Below are 18,807 nucleotides of genomic sequence, written 5' to 3' on the forward strand. Positions count from 1 at the left end.
AAATCTATGTTTCCAGGACGGCTAGAGTCAGCAAAACTGACTCGCTGTTTATCCTGCATGCACCCAACAAGCTGGGTGCTCCTGCTTCTAAGCAGACTATTGCTCGCTGGATCTGTAGCACGATTCAACTTGCACATTCTGCGGCTGGACTGCCGAATCCTAAATCAGTAAAAGCCCATTCCACAAGGAAGGTGGGCTCTTCTTGGGCGGCTGCCTGAGGGGTCTCGGCTTTACAACTTTGCCGAGCTGCTACTTGGTCGGGATCAAACACTTATGCAAAATTCTACAAGTTTGATACCCTGGCTGAGGAGGACCTTGAGTTTGCTCATTCGGTGCTGCAGAGTCATCCGCACTCTCCCGCCCGTTTGGGAGCTTTGGTATAATCCCCATGGTCCTTACGGAGTACCCAGCATCCACTAGGACGTCAGAGAAAATAAGAATTTACTCACCGGTAATTCTATTTCTCGTAGTCCGTAGTGGATGCTGGGAGCCCGTCCCAAGTGCGGACTTTCTGCAATACATGTATATAGTTATTGCTTAACTATAGGGTTATTGTTATGAGCCATCTGTTGAATGAGGCTCAGTTCTTGTTCATACTGTTAACTGGGTATAGTTATCACAAGTTGTACGGTGTGATTGGTGTGGCTGGTATGAGTCTTACCCTGGATTCCAAATCATTTCCTAGTAATGTCAGCTCTTCCGGGCACAGTTTCCCTAACTGAGGTCTGGAGGAGGGGCATAGAGGGAGGAGCCAGTGCACACCAGATATAGTACCTAATCTTTCTTTTAAGAGTGCCCAGTCTCCTGCGGAGCCCGTCTATTCCCCATGGTCCTTACGGAGTACCCAGCATCCACTACGGACTACGAGAAATAGAATTACCGGTGAGTAAATTCTTACTTTTTAAGTTATTACTCATAATTGTTTCCCAGAGTGTGAGCTCTTTTCCCGCTACACTTTATAACCCAAGAATATGAGAGCCAGCTACCCACCAGTGTTCCCAGAAACATCCCTGCATGAAACGGAGGAATACATCTTCCCTCTAAACTTATTTAGCACAAGTTTCAGGATCTAAAAGGCATAATGATTTGGTTAAACTTTCTTTCTTTTTCATCCACTAGGAGTCACTGGAGTACTCTTGGGATATGGACGGCTTCCGCAGGAACAGGGCACTGAATATTTAAATTTAGAATACTCCACCCCTCCATATCCCAGAGTACCTCAGTGTTTTTTCTGTGCTCATTGTAGCAACAAGGCTTGTGTGGCTTATCCACACTTCTTTTGAATATATTTTTATTATATTTTTGATTTTTCTTTTTTTCACTTTACCACATCCCTTCCCCCCTTCCAAAAGGCGAGGGTCCGGGATAGTGGAAGCTGCTACAAGCAGCTGTGGCGTGTCGGTCCTCACTAAAGAGCACCCTCACAGCCAAGTGCAGACATCCTGCAGAAAAGGCTGGATGGTGCTTGCATTGAAGCCCCGTCATAGCCTCACCACAGGAGTCCAGGTATGTTGGAGGACGGGGTGGTCAGCTCTCGCTGCCGCCCCGCTGTGTGGGGACACTGTTTCTGAGAGCGCCGCCCGCTGCAATGTAAGCCGCCCGCCGCCGCTGCTTAATGCCCCGCCGCTCAGAGCCGCGTCGCCTGCTGGTCTTTCATTCATAGAGCCGCTTCACGGCTCTATGGAGCGCGTTCCCCGGCGCCCGCTGGCCGTCCCCCAGCTACCGCTACCCATTCCCCGGCTCCTTTTAGATGCTCCTGGTGTTCCAGTACACGGAGCACACAGGGGGGGGAGAAGCTCAGCACACGCAGCTGTACGAGGGGGGAAAGCAGCAGCAGTGTGCTAGGCTGCATAGATTATAAGAAAAGCATAGGCTATTGGGCTTTTATTACCACTATCCCAGGTTATATATCTGTTTCAAAAGATTATAACCTGTACTGTGATTATAATACCCCTTTCACATAGCACAAATAACCCGGTATCGACACGGCATATTGCCGTGTCGACACGGGTCAGTGTGCGATGTGAAGCACTCCGCCGGAATTAGCGGGTCGCCTGACCCGGTAATTCAACCCGGTATAAAAGGATTATACCCGGGTTGAATACTGTGAATGCAACACGGTTCCCATTCACAGCATAGGGAGAGGCGGCGCAGGAGATGAGCTCATCTCCCAGCGCCGCCCCCGCCCCTGCTGCTGCTGCGCCCCCCCCCCGCTGCTATGGCAACCGACCCGGTATATTGCCGGGTCGGAAAGCCAGCAGAGGGGAGCAAATGCCGGATCCCACCCGGTAAGGACACGTTTCTTTTACCGGGTGGAATCCGGCATTTGCGATCTGAATGCGGTATAAGTGTAAGCATGGCTTGGGGGCCATTTTAACCATGCTTCCTGTTCTTCCTGTTGTGATTCCAGAACATTCCTGTCCTACATCTCTACTCCATCGGAGGCGCAGGGGTGTTAGTGGGAATTTGGGATCACATTTCATAGTACTGGCCACGTGTACTGCACTTGGCCAGATATATATATCACACACACCTTAGTACTATTTTACTGAGTCGTGCACGTTGTCTGTCTTTGTATATTGTATTGTCTGTCTGCATAATGAGTAAGGCACCAGCAAAAACTAAAAAGCCGTTTTACTGCAATGTCTGTAACAGTGTGTTACCGGATGGATCTACCACATGTACAGTATGTTTTGTGAATTCTGCTACGAATACAATTTCTGCTCCGGTTTTAAAGCCAGTTTCTTCCACGGACCCTCCATGGGAGATGCTAGCCAATGTACTGGCTCGGTTGCAATCAGAATTGGCCGCCTCTCGACAAGAGCGGGAAGCGGCAAGATCTGAGTCTAGTGTGAGACCGCCAGAACTACCGGAGGCGTCTCAGCCTTGCCAAAAGTTCAAATCCATTTTGGGTAGACGGGATACATTTCATATATCTTATGATTCACCAGTTTCTGCTATGTTGCATTCTGACGATTCCATGCCAGACCTCACTGCGGAGGAGGGCGAAGTGGACCAGCAGTCAGATAGTGATGATTTTAACAGCCCAGGCATTGATAATCTCATCAGAACGGTGCGTCAGTCTCTGAAGTTTACAGAAACTGAGGAGCCTCTGATAAATGATGAAGTCGTATTTACTAAACGACAGAGATCTCCAATGTGTTTTCCTGTTTCGGAGTCTCTTAATAAGATGTTAGTAGAAACACGAAAGAATCCAGATAAAACTGTTTTCTATACCTCGCAGATTTAAGTCTAGTTACCCGTTTCCAGACTCGGTGACATGTACATGGGAGAATCCGCCAATGGTTGATTCGTCTGTGTCAAAACTTACAAAGAAATTAACCATACCAGTGCCAACTGCTACTACGCTTAAAGACCCTTCAGACCGCAAAATAGAAACTATGCTAAAGTCCATATATATAGCAGCAGGAGTGCTGCTGAGACCTGGGTTGGTTGGCATTTGGGTCACTAAGGCGCTCATAGTATGGATAACAGAACTCAAGTCTGCCCTACGTGACGATCACCTTATACTTCTGGCTGATCAAATCTGTGAGGCTGCGGAGTATCTATGTACAGCTTCTACTGACGTCTGTCAGCTCACTTCTCGTATTTCATCGTCACTGGTTACAGTACGACGAGCACTCTGGCTGCGTTCTTGGCAAGCGGTGGCGAGAAGTTGTTTGGTCCTGAATTGGACAAATGGATTTCTGAGGCCACGGGAGGAAAGTCTGTTTTCTTACCATTGCCTCCAACGGTACCAAGACGGAGATACTCTGGACCTGCGTTCAAATCCTTTAGACCTCAGCCCTTTCGCAGGCGTGGCAGAGGAACAGCCACGCCTGGTAGACGAGGTCGAAGACGTGGTTTTCAACAAACCAACACCAGTCGTCAGGACGCTAAGGTCACCGACAAGCCAGTGGCATGACGGGCTCCCAGCCCATCTCGGATCTCCAATTGTGGGAGCACGCCTTCAGACGTTCCATTTGGCGTGGTTTCAGACATCCACAGATAAGTGGATCCGCAATTTAGTGTTAAAAGGTTACAAAATAGAGTTAGACTGTCTCTTCCGCCACTGCGGTTTTTCAAGACGGGACTGCCTCTCTCGGACGACAAGAGGGCGGTTCTGCAAATTGCCATTCAGTCCCTGCTGGATTCAGCAGTATTGATTCAGGTCCCGGTACAACCACAAGGTCAGGGTTATTATTCCAGTCTGTTTGTGGTACCGAAGCCGGATGGCTCCGTCAGGCCAATATTGAACTTAAAGGGTCTCAATCAGTACGTCACTTACTACAGATTCAAGATGGAATCTCTGCGGTCAGTAATTGCAGGTTTAGAGCCACAGGAATTCATGATTGCGCTAGATCTCAAGGATGCGTACTTACACATTCCGATTTGGCCATCTCATCAGAGGTTCTTGCGTTTTGCAATACGGCAGAACCATTACCAGTTTCAGGCTCTACCGTTTGGCCTCTCGTCAGTGCCTCGGGTATTCACCAAAGTGATGTCTGTGATGATAGTTCATCTCAGATCCCTGGGAGTGACAATAGTTCCGTACTTAAGACAATCTGCTCATCAAAGCTTCGTCTCAACAGATGCTCCTCCAACATGCGTTGCTAACGTACAATGTACTGGTTCACCGCGGTTGGATTGTCAACTTCAAGAAATCACAGCTAATTCCGTCTCAACGACTTCAATTCCTAGGTATGATTCTCGATACGGTAAATCAAAGTATTTACCTACCAGAACAGAAAGTACAGATTATTCGTCATCTGGTACAATTAGTGCTCAAGCCACGCACAGTCTCGGTACATTTGTGCATTCGCCTCTTAGGCACAATGGTGGTGGCTTTCGAAGCGCTTCAGTTCGGAAGATTTCACTCACGTCCATTTCAACTGGATGTGCTCGCTCAGTGGTCGGGCTCGCATCTGCAGATTCACCACAGGGTGAGGTTGTCGCCACGGGCAAGGGTATCTCTACTCTGGTGGCTCAAAGTACACAATCTAACCGCAGGGAAACGGTTCGGCTCCTGGAATTGGATAATTCTAACGACGGACGCGAGTCTCAGAGGTTGGGGAGCTGTAGTTCAAAATTGTCAGCTCCAGGGTCTCTGGGCGGATCACGAAAGATTGCGGTCTATAAATGTCCTGGAACTCCGGGCAATTTTACAATGCATTACGACAAGCAGTACACATGCTTCGGTCTCAGACTGTTCAGGTGCAGTCAGACAACGCGACGGCGGTCGCGTACATCAACAAACAAGGAGGAACAAGAAGCCGCATGGCAATGCGGGAAGTAGCTCGAATCCTCAATTGGGCCGAACATCACCAAGTGATATTGTCGGCAGTGTTCATTCCGGGAGTGGACAACTGGGAGGCGGATTACCTCAGCCGTCGGGATTTTCATCCAGGAGAGAATGGGCATTAAATCCAGAAGTGTTTCACATGTTGGTCCAGAGGTGGGGTTACCCTCAAGTGGACCTGATGGCATCTCGCCACAATCACCAAACGCCCCAGTATGTGTCCAGAACGAGAGATCCAAAGGCAGTGGCGGTGGATGCTCTCACAATCGCGTGGCCGTACAGCCTCGTGTATCTGTTTCCACCGTTTCCGCTGCTCCCTCTGTTGCTAAAACGGATCAAAAGAGAGTCCGTCACAGTCATACAAGTGGCGCCTCATTGGCCTCGGAGAGCTTGGTTCTCGGATCTCCGCGGACTACTGGCAGACGATCCTTGGCCGCTCCCACTACGTCCGGACCGGTTACAACAGGGGGGGTAATTCCAAGTTGATTGCAGCAGGATTTTTGATAGCAACTGGGCAAAAACATGTGCACTGCAGGTGAGGCAGATATAAAATTTGCAGAGAGAGTTAGATTTGGGTGGGTTATTTTGTTTATGTGCAGGGTAAGTACTGGCTGCTTTATTTTTACACTGCAAATTAGATTGCAGATTGAACACACCCCATCCAAATCTAACTCTCTCTGCCTCCCCTGCAGTGCACATGGTTTTGCCCAGTTGCTATCAAAAATCCTGCTGCGATCAACTTGGAATTACCCCCAGGGTCCGTTCCTTTACCCCGATTTAGCGCGGCTGCGTTTGACGGGGTGGCTGTTGAGACCACCCTCTTAAGAAGAGAGGGCATTCCAGAATCGGTTATACCAACCATGTTACGAGCTAGGAAGCCGGTTACGGCAGCTCATTATTACAGAATTTGGCGTGCCTATATAGGTTGGTGTGAAGCTCGGAAGTTTCCGACATCATCTTTCAAGTTATCCCGTCTTTTTTTATTTCTACAGACGGGGTTAGATGGAGGACTGCGTTTATCTACACTAAAGGTGCAGGTATCTGCGTTGTCAATTTACTTTCAAAGACGATTGGCTCTATTGCCGTCGGTACACACTTTTCTGCAGGGTGTCCTCAGAGTACAGCCTCCATTCATTCCACCTACAGCGCCATGGGACTTGAATCTGGTTTCTCACGTGGAAAATTTTTTTCTCTTAGCTTCGGCAAGGCGTGTTTCAGATTTGGGTGCCTTGGTCATGCAAGCCACCGTATTTGGTATTTCATGATGACAGAGCGGAACTTCGGACGAATCCCGCTTTCTTACCAAAGGTAGTGTCATCTTTTCACATCAATCAACCAATAGTAGTTCCTGTGTTAACAGGAGATTCTGGAACTTTAAATGTGGTACGCGCACTACGCGTTTTTGTATCCCGAACGTCTACAGTTCGTAAGACGGATACGTTGTTTGTTCTCTATGATGCTGCCAAGATGGGTTGGCCAGTTTCTAAGCAGACCTTATCCAGATGGATAAAACTGACCATACGTCAGGCTTACCTTCATGCTAGGTTACAGCCGCCTACATCAGTAACAGCTCATTCCACACGTTCTGTGGGAACTTCATGGGCAACTGGTCGTGGAGCTTCTACGACGCAGCTTTGCCGTGCGGCTACATGGTCTTCAGTGCACACGTTTGTGCGCTTTTACAAGTTTGATACGTTTGCGGCATCAGCATCTAGCTTTGGCCGCCTAGTGTCACAGGTGCCAAACAGCTCTCCCGCCCAAGGGGGAAGCTTTGTTACGTCCCAAGAGTACTCCAGTGACCCCTAGTGGATGAAAAAGAAAATAGGTTTTTGGTACTTACCAGGTAAATCCTTTTCTTTGAATCTATAGGGGGCACTGGACGCCCACCCAGAGCAGTTTTACCTGGTTTGTGGTAAGTTCAGGGGATCTTATGGTAACATACTCTCTCCGACTGGTTCAAATTATCAAGTTCTATCGGTTATGGTGTCAACTGTTTAGTTGTCCGTAACGTTATGTGTCAACTTTATTGTTGTCCGTTATGTTATATGTAATTCTCCATTGTCAACCTCTCTATAGCTCCTGTTCGGCTCAGTAAAAAACACTGAGGTACTCTGGGATATGGAGGGGTGGAGTGTTCTAAATTTAAATATTCAGTGCCCTGTTCCTGCTGAAGCCGTCCATATCCCAAAAGTACTCCAGTGCCCCCTATGGATTCAAAGAAAAGGATTTACCTGGTAAGTACCAAAATCCTATTTTTTCCCATATTATTTGGGGCACCATCCATGGGTAAAACATTTTACACATACTAGGATACTTATTAAATAGTGTAACCTAGCCCCTTTTGGTGGCTGCAGGTGGTGACAAGCATATGATATAATCACCAAACAGCATGCAATACTGCCCCTCCTCCCACTCCCCCCCACTTTACAAGGGGTGTGTAATAAGTTTCCAGATGCACAAAAAGTATTACATTCACAAACAAAATGAACATTACATTTTTTCAAAATATGCGTCAGGGGAGTCAATGCATGTGCTCAGACCTCTTGGTGAAACAGGTTTGTCTTCTACATGCTGGATGAAGGTCTCTACTGCAGCTTCCGGTGACTCAAATTCCACGCAGCTTGTGCTTGATTTGTGGGAACACAAAGAAGTCGCCTGAGGTCCACTGGGCCGACTGTTGAGTCTTGGGGTCAAATCTGTAGATCCATCATTCATCACTACTGATGATCTCCCACACAGATTTTGAGCAACTGCCATCAAACCTGGTCAGCATATTGTGACACCAAGTCACCCAATCCTCCTCCTACTTTTGAGTAAGCTGATGGGGCACCCAACATGCAGAAGCATTGCTCAGACCAAGATTTTTGTGGAGTATCAAACGTATGAATCCTGTTGAGATGCCTATCTCCTCTAACAGGGCCACAATCACCCTGGTGTCCACCTCAACTTTGGGCTGCACAGAAGTAGTGTTGTCCTCTGTCATGGCGAACATAGGCCAGCTGCAGCGCTTCTAGTCTTCCAGGGACTGTCTCCCAAGCCAAAATTCTGCAAACTACTTAAACAGTTGTTCAGGACGGTACTTCCTCCCCAAAAGCAGCTTGTGGTTGGTCAAAATCCTCCTGCTGTCGCAGACCACTCTTGTAGTATTGTATCATGGCTCTCTACTGAGCACCATAAGGAGTTTGTGAAGGAAGTAATCAGGCTGACTTCTTCGTTTGCAGTGCTGCTTATATACAATTCTGTGCCTTTAAGATTACAGTTCACAGCCAGTCTGGTTGTGTCTACACAACCTATGATTTGTAATGGGCAAATGTCACAAGTGAACATGTGTTTCTCTGACGTCCTAGTGGATGCTGGGAACTCCGTAAGGACCATGGGGAATAGACGGGCTCTGCAGGAGACTGGGCACTCTAAGAAAGAATTAGGACTAATGGTGTGCACTGGCTCCTCCCTCTATGCCCCTCCTCCAGACCTCAGTTAGAATCTGTGCCCGGCTCGAGCTGGTTGCACACTAGGGGCTCTCCTGAGCTTCTAGTAAAGAAAGTATTTATTAGGTTTTTTATTTTCAGTGAGATCTGCTGGCAACAGACTCACTGCTACGAGGGACTTAGGGGAGAGAAGCGAACCTACCTGCTTGCAGCTAGCTTGGGCTTCTAGGCTACTGGACACCATTAGCTCCAGAGGGATCGAACACAGGCCCAGCCTCGGTCGTCCGGTCCCGGAGCCGCGCCGCCGTCCCCCTTGCAGAGCCAGAAGCAAGAAGAACGTCCAGGAAATCGGCGGCTGAAGAATCCGGTCTTCATTAAGGTAGCGCACAGCACTGCAGCTGTGCGCCATTGCTCCCTATGCACACCACATACTCCGGTCACTGATAGGTGCAGGGCGCTGGGGGGGGGGCGCCCTGGGCTGCAATTAGAGTACCTTAAATTGGCAAAAAACACATAATATAGTCTAATAAACTATATATGTGTAAAAATCCCCTGCCATAATATTAATAAAAGAGCGGGAGAAGCCCGCCGAAAAAGGGGCGGGGCTATCTCCCTCAGCACACTGGCGCCATTTCCTCTTCACAGCTCCGCTGGAAGACAGCTCCCCAGGCTCTCCCCTGCAGTTTCCAGGCTCAAAGGGTAAAAAAGAGAGGGGGGGCACTAAATTTAGGCGCAAAACTGTATTGTATAGCTGCTATAGGGAAAATCACTTTGTGTAGTGTAAATCCCTGTTTATATAGCGCTGTGGTGTGTGCTGGCATACTCTCTCTCTGTCTCCCCAAAGGACTTTGTGGGGTCCTGTCCTCAGTCAGAGCATTCCCTGTGTGTGTGCGGTGTGTCGGTACGGCTGTGTCGACATGTTTGATGAGGAGGCTTATGTGGAGGCGGAGCAGGTGCCGATAAATGTGATGTCACCCCCTGTGGGGTCGACACCAGAGTGGATGGATATGTGGAAGGTATTAACCGACAGTGTCAACTCCTTACATAAAAGGTTCGATGACATAACAGCTGTGGGACAGCCGGCTTCTCAGCCAGTGCCTGCCCAGGCGTCTCAAAAGCCATCAGGGGCTCAAAAACGCCCGCTACCTCAGATGGCAGACACAGATGTCGACACGGAGTCTGACTCCAGTGTCGACGACGACGAGACGAATGTACATTCCACTAGGGCCATCCGTTGCATGATTACGGCAATGAAAAATGTGTTGCACATTTCTGACATTAACCCAGGTACCACTAAAAAGGGTATTATGTTTGGGGAGAAAAAGCAACTAGTGGTTTTTCTCCCATCAGATGAGTTAAATGAAGTGTGTGAAGAAGCGTAGCTTACCCTGATAAAAAACTAGTGATTTCTAAAAAGTTACTTATGGCGTACCCTTTCCCGCCAGAGGACAGGGTACGTTGGGAGACATCCCCGGGGGTGGATAAAGCGCTCACGCGCTTGTCAAAAAAGGTGGCACTACCGTCTCAGGATACGGCCGCCTTAAAGGAGCCTGCGGATAGAAAGCAGGAGGCTATCCTGAAGTCTGTATATACACACTCAGGTACTATACTGAGACCTGCTATTGCTTCAGCATGGATGTGCTGTGCTGCAGCAGCGTGGTCTGATTCCCTGTCTGATAACATTGATTCCCTTGACAGGGACACTATATTGCTAACCATAGAGCATATTAAAGACGTAGTCTTATATATGAGAGATGCACAGAGGGATATTTGCCGGCTGGCATCTAGAATAAGTGCAATGTCCATTTCTGCCAGGAGAGTGTTATGGACTCGGCAGTGGACAGGTGATGCGGATTCTAAAAGGCACATGGAGGTTTTGCCTTACAAGGGTGAGGAATTGTTTGGGGATGGTCTCTCGGACCTCGTTTCCACAGCGACAGCTGGGAAGTCGACATTTTTACCTCAGGTTCCCTCACAGCCTAAGAAAGCACCGTATTATCAGGTACAGTCCTTTCGGCCCCAGAAAGGCAAGCGGGTTAAAGGCGCGTCCTTTCTGCCCAGAGGCAGGGGTAGAGGAAAAAAGCTGCACCATACAGCCAGTTCCCAAGAACAAAAATCTTTCAATAAATCCACCGCATGACGCTGGGGCTCCAATGGTGGAGCCAGGTGCGGTGGGGGCCCGTCTCCGGAACTTCAGCAACCGGTCGGTTCGCTCACAGGTGGATCCCTGGGTTCTACAAGTGGTATCTCAGGGATACAAGCTGGAATTCGAAACGTCTCCCCCTCGCCGTTACCTCAAATCAGCCTTGCCAGCTACTCCCCCGGACAGGGAGGTAGTGCTGGCGGCAATTCACAAGCTGTACCTCCAGCAGGTGATAATAAAAGTTCCCCTCCTTCAACAGGGACGGGGTTACTATTCCACAATGTTTGTGGTACCGAAACAAGACTGTTCGGTGAGACCCATTCTAAATTTGAAATCCATGAACACTTATATAAGGAGGTTCAAGTTCAAAATGGAATCGCTCAGGGCGGTTATTGCAAGCGTGGAAGAAGGGGATTACATGGTATCACTGGACATCAAGGATGCTTACCTGCATGTCCCCATTTACCCACCTCACCAGGTGTACCTCCGTTTTGTGGTACAAGACTGCCATTACCAATTCCAGACGTTGCCGTTTGGTCTGTCCACGGCACCGAGGGTATTTACCAAGGTAATGGCCGAAATGATGATACTCCTTCGAAAGAAGGGAGTTATAATTATCCCATACTTGGACGATCTCCTTATAAAGGCGAGGTCTAGGGAGCAGTTGTTGGTCGGAGTAGCACTATCTCGGGAAGTACTACAACAGCACGGCTGGATTCTGAATATTCCAAAGTCGCAGCTGGTTCCTACGACGCATCTGCTGTTCCTGGGTATGATTCTGGACACAGAACAGAAGAAGGTGTTTCTCCCGGAGGAGAAGGCCAAGGAGTTGTCATCTCTGGTCAGAGACCTCCTGAAACCAAAACAGGTGTCGGTGCATCACTGCACGCGAGTCCTGGGAAAGATGGTAGCTTCTTATGAGGCAATTCCATTCGGCAGGTTCCATGCAAGGATCTTTCAGTGGGATCTGTTAGACAAGTGGTCCGGATCGCATCTTCAGATGCATCGGCTGATCACCCTGTCCCCGAGGGCCAGGGTGTCTCTGCTGTGGTGGCTGCAGAGTGCTCATCTTCTCGAGGGCCGCAGATTCGGCATACAGGACTGGGTCCTGGTGACCACGGATGCAAGCCTCCGAGGTTGGGGGGCAGTCACTCAGGGAAGAAACTTCCAGGGACAATGGTCGAGTCAGGAGGCTTCCCTACACATAAATATTCTGGAACTAAGGGCCATTTACAATGCCCTAAGTCAGGCAAGACCCCTGCTTCAAAATCAGCCGGTGCTGATTCAGTCAGACAACATCACGGCGGTCGCCCATGTAAACCGACAGGGCGGCACAAGAAGCAGGATGGCGATGGCAGAAGCCACAAGGATTCTCCGATGGGCGGAAAATCACGTGATAGCACTGTCAGCAGTGTTCATTCCGGGAGTGGACAACTGGGAAGCAGACTTCCTCAGCAGGCACGACCTCCACCCGGGAGAGTGGGGACTTCATCCAGAAGTCTTCCAACTGATTGTAAACCGTTGGGAAAGGCCACAGGTGGACATGATGGCGTCCCGCCTAAACAAAAAGCTAAAAAGATATTGCGCCAGGTCAAGGGACCCTCAGGCAATAGCTGTGGACGCTCTAGTGACACCGTGGGTGTACCAGTCGGTTTATGTGTTCCCTCCTCTTCCTCTCATACCAAAGGTGCTGAGGATAATACGAAAGAGAGGAGTAAGAACTATACTCATCGTTCCGGATTGGCCAAGAAGAACTTGGTACCCGGAACTACAAGAAATGATCTCAGAGGACCCTTGGCCTCTGCCTCTCAGACAGGACCTGCTACAGCAGGGGCCCTGTCTGTTCCAAGACTTACCGCGGCTGCGTTTGACGGCATGGCGGTTGAACGCCGGATCCTGATGGAAAAGGGCATTCCGGTTGAAGTCATTCCTACGCTGATAAAAGCTAGGAAAGATGTGACAGCAAAGCATTATCACCGCATATGGCGAAAATATGTTGCTTGGTGTGAGGCTATGAAGGCCCCCACAGAAGAATTTCAGCTGGGTCGATTTCTGCACTTCCTACAGTCAGGAGTGACTATGGGCCTAAAATTGGGTTCCATTAAAGTCCAGATTTCGGCCCTGTCTATTTTCTTTCAAAAAGAACTGGCTTCACTGCCTGTAGTTCAGACGTTTGTTAAGGGAGTGCTGCATATTCAGCCCCCTTTTGTGCCCCCAGTGGCACCTTGGGATCTCAACGTTGTGTTGGATTTCCTAAAATCACATTGGTTTGAGCCACTTCAGACCGTGGAATTAAAATATCTCGCGTGGAAAGTGGTCATGCTTTTGGCCTTGGCTTCAGCTAAGCGGGTGTCAGAATTGGCGGCTTTGTCCTGTAAAAGCCCCTATCTGATCTTCCATATGGATAGAGCATAATTGAGGACGCGTCCCCAATTCCTTCCTAAGGTAGTATCAGCGTTTCATTTGAACCAACCTATTGTGGTGCCTGCGGCTACTCGGGAAATGGAGGCCTCCAAGTTGCTGGACGTAGTCCGGGCCCTGAAAATCTATGTTTCCAGGACGGCTAGAGTCAGAAAGACTGACTCGCTGTTTATCCTGCATGCACCCAACAAGCTGGGTGCTCCTGCTTCTAAGCAGACTATTGCTCGCTGGATCTGCTCCACGATTCAACTTGCACATTCTGCGGCTGGACTGCCGCATCCTAAATCGGTAAAAGCCCATTCCACGAGGAAGGTGGGCTCTTCTTGGGCGGCTGCCCGAGGGGTCTCGGCTTTACAACTTTGCCGAGGTGCTACCTGGTCGGGATCAAACACGTTTGCAAAATTCTACAAGTTTGATACCCTGGCTGAGGAGGACCTTGAGTTTGCTCATTCGGTGCTGCAGAGTCATCCGCACTCTCCCACCCGTTTGGGAGCTTTGGTATAATCCCCACGGTCCTTACGGAGTTCCCAGCATCCACTAGGACGTCCGAGAAAATAAGAATTTACTCACCGGTAATTCTATTTCTCGTAGTCCGTAGTGGATGCTGGGCGCCCATCCCAAGTGCGGATTGTCTGCAATACTTGTATATAGTTATTGCCTAACTAAAGGGTAATTGTTATGAGCCATCTGTTAGTGAGGCTCATTTGTTATTCATACTGTTAACTGGGTATAGTATCACGAGTTGTACGGTGTGGCTGGTATGAGTCTTACCCGGGATTCCAAATCCTTTCCTTGTTGTGTCAGCTCTTCCGGGCACAGTTTCCCTAACTGAGGTCTGGAGGAGGGGCATAGAGGGAGGAGCCAGTGCACACCAGTAGTCCTAATTCTTTCTTAGAGTGCCCAGTCTCCTGCGGAGCCCGTCTATTCCCCATGGTCCTTACGGAGTTCCCAGCATCCACTACGGACTACGAGAAATAGAATTACCGGTGAGTAAATTCTTATTTTTTTAAACAATTTTCCTTCATAGTAAATGTGATATCAGATCATGAATTGCACTCGAGTAATCTAGGTAACTTTTGGTTGTTTACAGGTTTCTTCTTGCCAGCTTTACTAGCTATGCATACAGTAGTTTTATGTACTGTTCTGTATGTTTGTATGGGATCCGGTCTTTAGGTTGACGTAAGTAGGTCGACACTGTCTAGGTCGACAACTATTGGTTGACGTGGTTTCTATGTCGACAGGGACTAGGTCGATATGTTCTAGGTCGACATAACATAATGTCGACATGAGTTTTCTAAAAATAAATAAATACATTTTTAGAACTTTTTCATAGTTTTACAATCCACGTGGACTACAGTTGGGAAAGGTAACCTGTGCCGAGCGCAGCAAGGTACCTTCCCCGAAGCCATGAGGGGACACTGTGCACTAACTGGGGTTCCCGATCACTGTACGCAGAAAACGACACTAAAAAAAAGTAAAAAACTCATGTCGACCTAGAAACCATGTCGACCAATAGTGGTCGACCTAGACACTGTCGACCTAAGTCTTATCTGTACGTAAAGAGAATACATGACTGTTATATTTGAGGCCACTACTATTAATATACACTGCTCAAAAAAATAAAGGGAACACTAAAATAACACATCCTAGATCTGAATGAATGAAATATTCTTATTAAATACTTTGTTCTTTACATAGTTGAATGTGCTGACAACAAAATCACACAAAAATGATCAATGGAAATCAAATTTATTAACCCATGGAGGTCTGGATTTGGAGTCACACTCAAAATTAAAGTGGAAAAACACACTACAGGCTGATCCAACTTTGATGTAATGTCCTTAAAACAAGTCAAAATGAGGGTCAGTAGTGTGTGTGGCGTCCACATGCCTGTATGACCTCCCTACAATGCCTGGGCATGCTCCTGATGAGGTGGCAGATGGTCTCCTGTGGGATCTCTTCACAGACCTGGACTAAAGCATCCGCCAACTCCTGGACAGTCTGTGGTGCAACGTGGCGTTGGTGGATGGAGCGAGACATGATGTCCCAGGTGTGCTCAATTGGATTCAGGTCTGGGGAACGGGCGGGCCAGTCCATAGCATCAATGCCTTAGTCTTGCAGGAACTGCTGACACACTCCAGCCAAATGAGGTCTAGCATTGTCTTGCATTAGGAGGAACCCAGGGCCAACCGCACCAGCATATGGTCTCACAAGGGTTCTGAGGATCTCATCTCGGTACCTAATGGCAGTCAGGCTACCTCTGGCGAGCACATGGAGGGCTGTGCGGCCCCCCAAAGAAATGCCACCCCACACCATTACTGACCCCTTGCCACACCGGTCATGCTGGAGGATGTTGCATGCAGCAGAAGGTTCTCCTTGGCGTCTCCAGACTCTGTCACGTCTGTCACATGTGCTCAGTGAGAACCTGCTTTCATCTGTGAAGAGCACAGGGCGCCAGTGGCGAATTTGCCAATCTTTGTTTTCTCTGGCAAATGCCAAATGTCCAGCACGGTGTTGGGCTGTAAGCACAACCCCCACCTGTGAATGTCGGGCCCTCATAACACCCTCATGGAGTCTGTTTCTGATCGTTTGAGTAGACACATGCACATTTGTGGCTTGCTGGAGGTCATTTTGCAGGGCTCTGGCAGTGCTCCTCCTGTTCCTCCTTGCACAAAGGCGGAGGTAGCGGTCCTGCTGCTGGGTTGTTGCCCTCCTATGGCCTCCTCCACGTCTCCCGATGTACTGGCCTGCAGGACTCCTGGTAGCGCTTCCATGCTTTGAATACTATGCGGACAGACACAGCAAATCTTGCCACAGCTTGCATTGATGTGCCATCCTGGATGAGCTGCACTACCTGAGCCACTTGTGTGGGTTGTAGACTCCGTCTCATGCTACCACTAGAGTGAAAGCACCGCCAGCTTTTAAAAGTGACCAAAACACCAGCCAGAAAGCATAGGAGCTGAGAAGTGGTCTGTGGTCACCACCTGCAGAACAACTCCTTTATTGGTGGTGTCTTGCTAGTTGCCTATAATTTCCACCTGTTGTCTATTCCATTTGCACAACAGCATGTGAAATTGATTGTCAATCAGTGTTGCTTCCTAAGTGGGCAGTTTGATTTCACAGAAGTGTGATTGACTTGGAGTTACATTGTGTTGTTTAAGTGTTCCCTTTATTTTTTTGAGCAGTGTATTTTGCTGTAATGAAACTAAAGCGTATACATGGCGAAGTCTTAATTAGCCAAAACTACTTTTGTGACCGACTATTAAGTCTATCTGCTTAATCCGGACTTTATTGCATACCCATCTTACAATGAATACCAGTTTAAGGGGTATATGCAATTGCGGTCGAATTCCCGAAAATGTCGAAAAACGGGACATTTTCGCCAAAAATAATAATTCGACAATGCAATTCAGTACTTTTCGACAAAAAAACGGACTTTCCAAATTCGACTTTTGGAAATTCGACATTTGTCAAATTCGACATTTCTGCAATGGTACAAATGCGGCAATGTGACCAAAAGTATATTCAATTGAAGATTGTAAATTCGACAACAGCGCTTTTAGACCGTAAATTCGTCATTTTCAATCCGCCACACTTTGCTGGCGGAATCTAATAATTTTTTTTAAAAACATGTTTTTTTTTTTTGTTTTTATTGGTAATAGCATATCTATTTATATTAGAAGGGATTAGGTACTTGGTTTGTCTATTTTGGAGGCACAAGTATTATTTATATATTTTTAAAAATATTATTATTATTATTTTTTTTAAATGGAATGGTAAAAATCAGGAAAAAAAAATGCGTGGGTCCCCCCTCCTAAGCATAACCAGCCTCGGGCTCTTCGAGCCGGTCCTGGTTCTAAAAATCCGGGGGGAAAACTGACATGGGATCCCCCGTATTTTTAAAACCAGCACCGGGCTCTGCGCCTGGTGCTGGTGCAAAAAATACGGGGGACAAAAAGCGTAGGGGTCCCCCGTATTTTTTACACCAGCATCGGGCTCCACTAGCTGGGTAGATAATGCCACAGCCGGGGGTCACTTTTATACAGCGTCCTGCGGCCGTGGCATTAAATACGCAACTAGTCAACTCTGGCCGGGGTACCCTGGGGGAGTGGGGACCCCTTCAATCAAGGGGTCCCCCCCCTCCAGCCACCCAAGGGCCAGGGGTGAAGCCCGAGGCTGTCCCCCCCATCCAAGGGCTGCGGATGGGGGGCTGATAGCCTTTTGAAAATTGAAAGATTATTGTTTTTTCCAGTAGTACTACAAGTCCCAGCAAGCCTCCCCCGCAAGCTGGTACTTGGAGAACCACAAGTACCAGCATGCGGGAGAAAAACGGGCCCGCTGGTACCTGTAGTTCTACTGGAAAAAAAATACCCAAATAAAAACAGGACACGCACACCGTGAGAGTAAAACTTTATTTCACACATGTCGACACACACATACTTACCTATGTTCACACGCCGACCTCTGTCCACTTGTCCAAGTAGAATCCACGGTGTACCTGAAAATAAAATTATACTCACCTGATCCAGTGTCCTGTGGTCTTTTACTATAATCCTCGTACTTGGCAAAAAAAAAAAACGAACACCCGGACCAGGCGGACTGAAAGGGGTCCCATGTTTACACATGGACCCCTTTCCCCGAATGCAGAGACCCCCCCCCCCCCCCCGTGACTGCTGTCACAGAAAGGTCTCTTCAGCCAATCAGGAAGCGCCACTTCGTGGCACTCTCCTGATTGGCTGTATGCGCGTCTGAGCCGGCAGACAGCGCATCGCACTGCTCCCTCCATTAGTTTCAATGGTGGGAACTTTGCGGTCAGCGGTGGGGTTACCCGCGGTCAGCCGCTGACCGCGGGTGACCTCACCGCTGACCGCAAAGTTCCCACCATTGAATATAATAGAGGGAGCAGTGCGATGCGCTGTCTGCCGGCTCAGACGCTCATACAGCCGATCGGGAGAGTGCCACGACATTGCGCTCGCTGATCGGCATTCGTGGAAAGGGGTCCCATGTGTAAACATGGGACCCCTTTCAGTCCGTTTGGTCCGGGTTGCCGTTTTGTTGTTTTGCCAAGTACGAGGATTATTTAAAAAGATCCGGACACTGGATCAGGTGAGTATAATTTTATTCACAGGTACTCCGAATTCTTCAGTGACGAGGGGGGCGTGGCAGTCGGCGGGTCAACATAGGTAAGTATGTGTGTGTCGACATGTATGAAATAAACTTTTACTTTCACGGTGTGTATCTCCTGTTTTTATTTGGGTATTTTTTTTTCAGTAGAACTACAGGTACCAGCGGGCCCGTTTTTCCACCCGCATGCTGGTACTTGTGGTTCTCCAAGTACCAGCTTGCGGGGAGGCTTGCTGGGACTTGTAGTTTTTCTGGAAAAAACAATATTCTATCATTTTTCTCAAAGCTATCAGCCCCCCATCCGCAGCCCTTGGATGGGGGGGACAGCCTCAGGCTTCACCCCTGGCCCTTGGGTGGCTGGGGGGGGGGGGACCCCTTGATTGAAGGGGTCC

The 18,807-nt window shown here is 48.6% G+C and overlaps 1 protein-coding gene across 1 annotated transcript in view; it reads left to right on the forward strand.

Moving 5' to 3' along the window:
• The window catches only part of RFC4 (replication factor C subunit 4), a 138,853-nt gene that overhangs the window by 45,234 nt on the left and 74,812 nt on the right, over positions 1 to 18,807 (forward strand). The gene's annotated exons all lie outside the window — the stretch shown is intronic.

The sequence above is a fragment of the Pseudophryne corroboree genome, chromosome 4, assembly GCF_028390025.1.
Source record: "Pseudophryne corroboree isolate aPseCor3 chromosome 4, aPseCor3.hap2, whole genome shotgun sequence".
In the NCBI taxonomy this organism is placed as follows: domain Eukaryota; kingdom Metazoa; phylum Chordata; class Amphibia; order Anura; family Myobatrachidae; genus Pseudophryne; species Pseudophryne corroboree.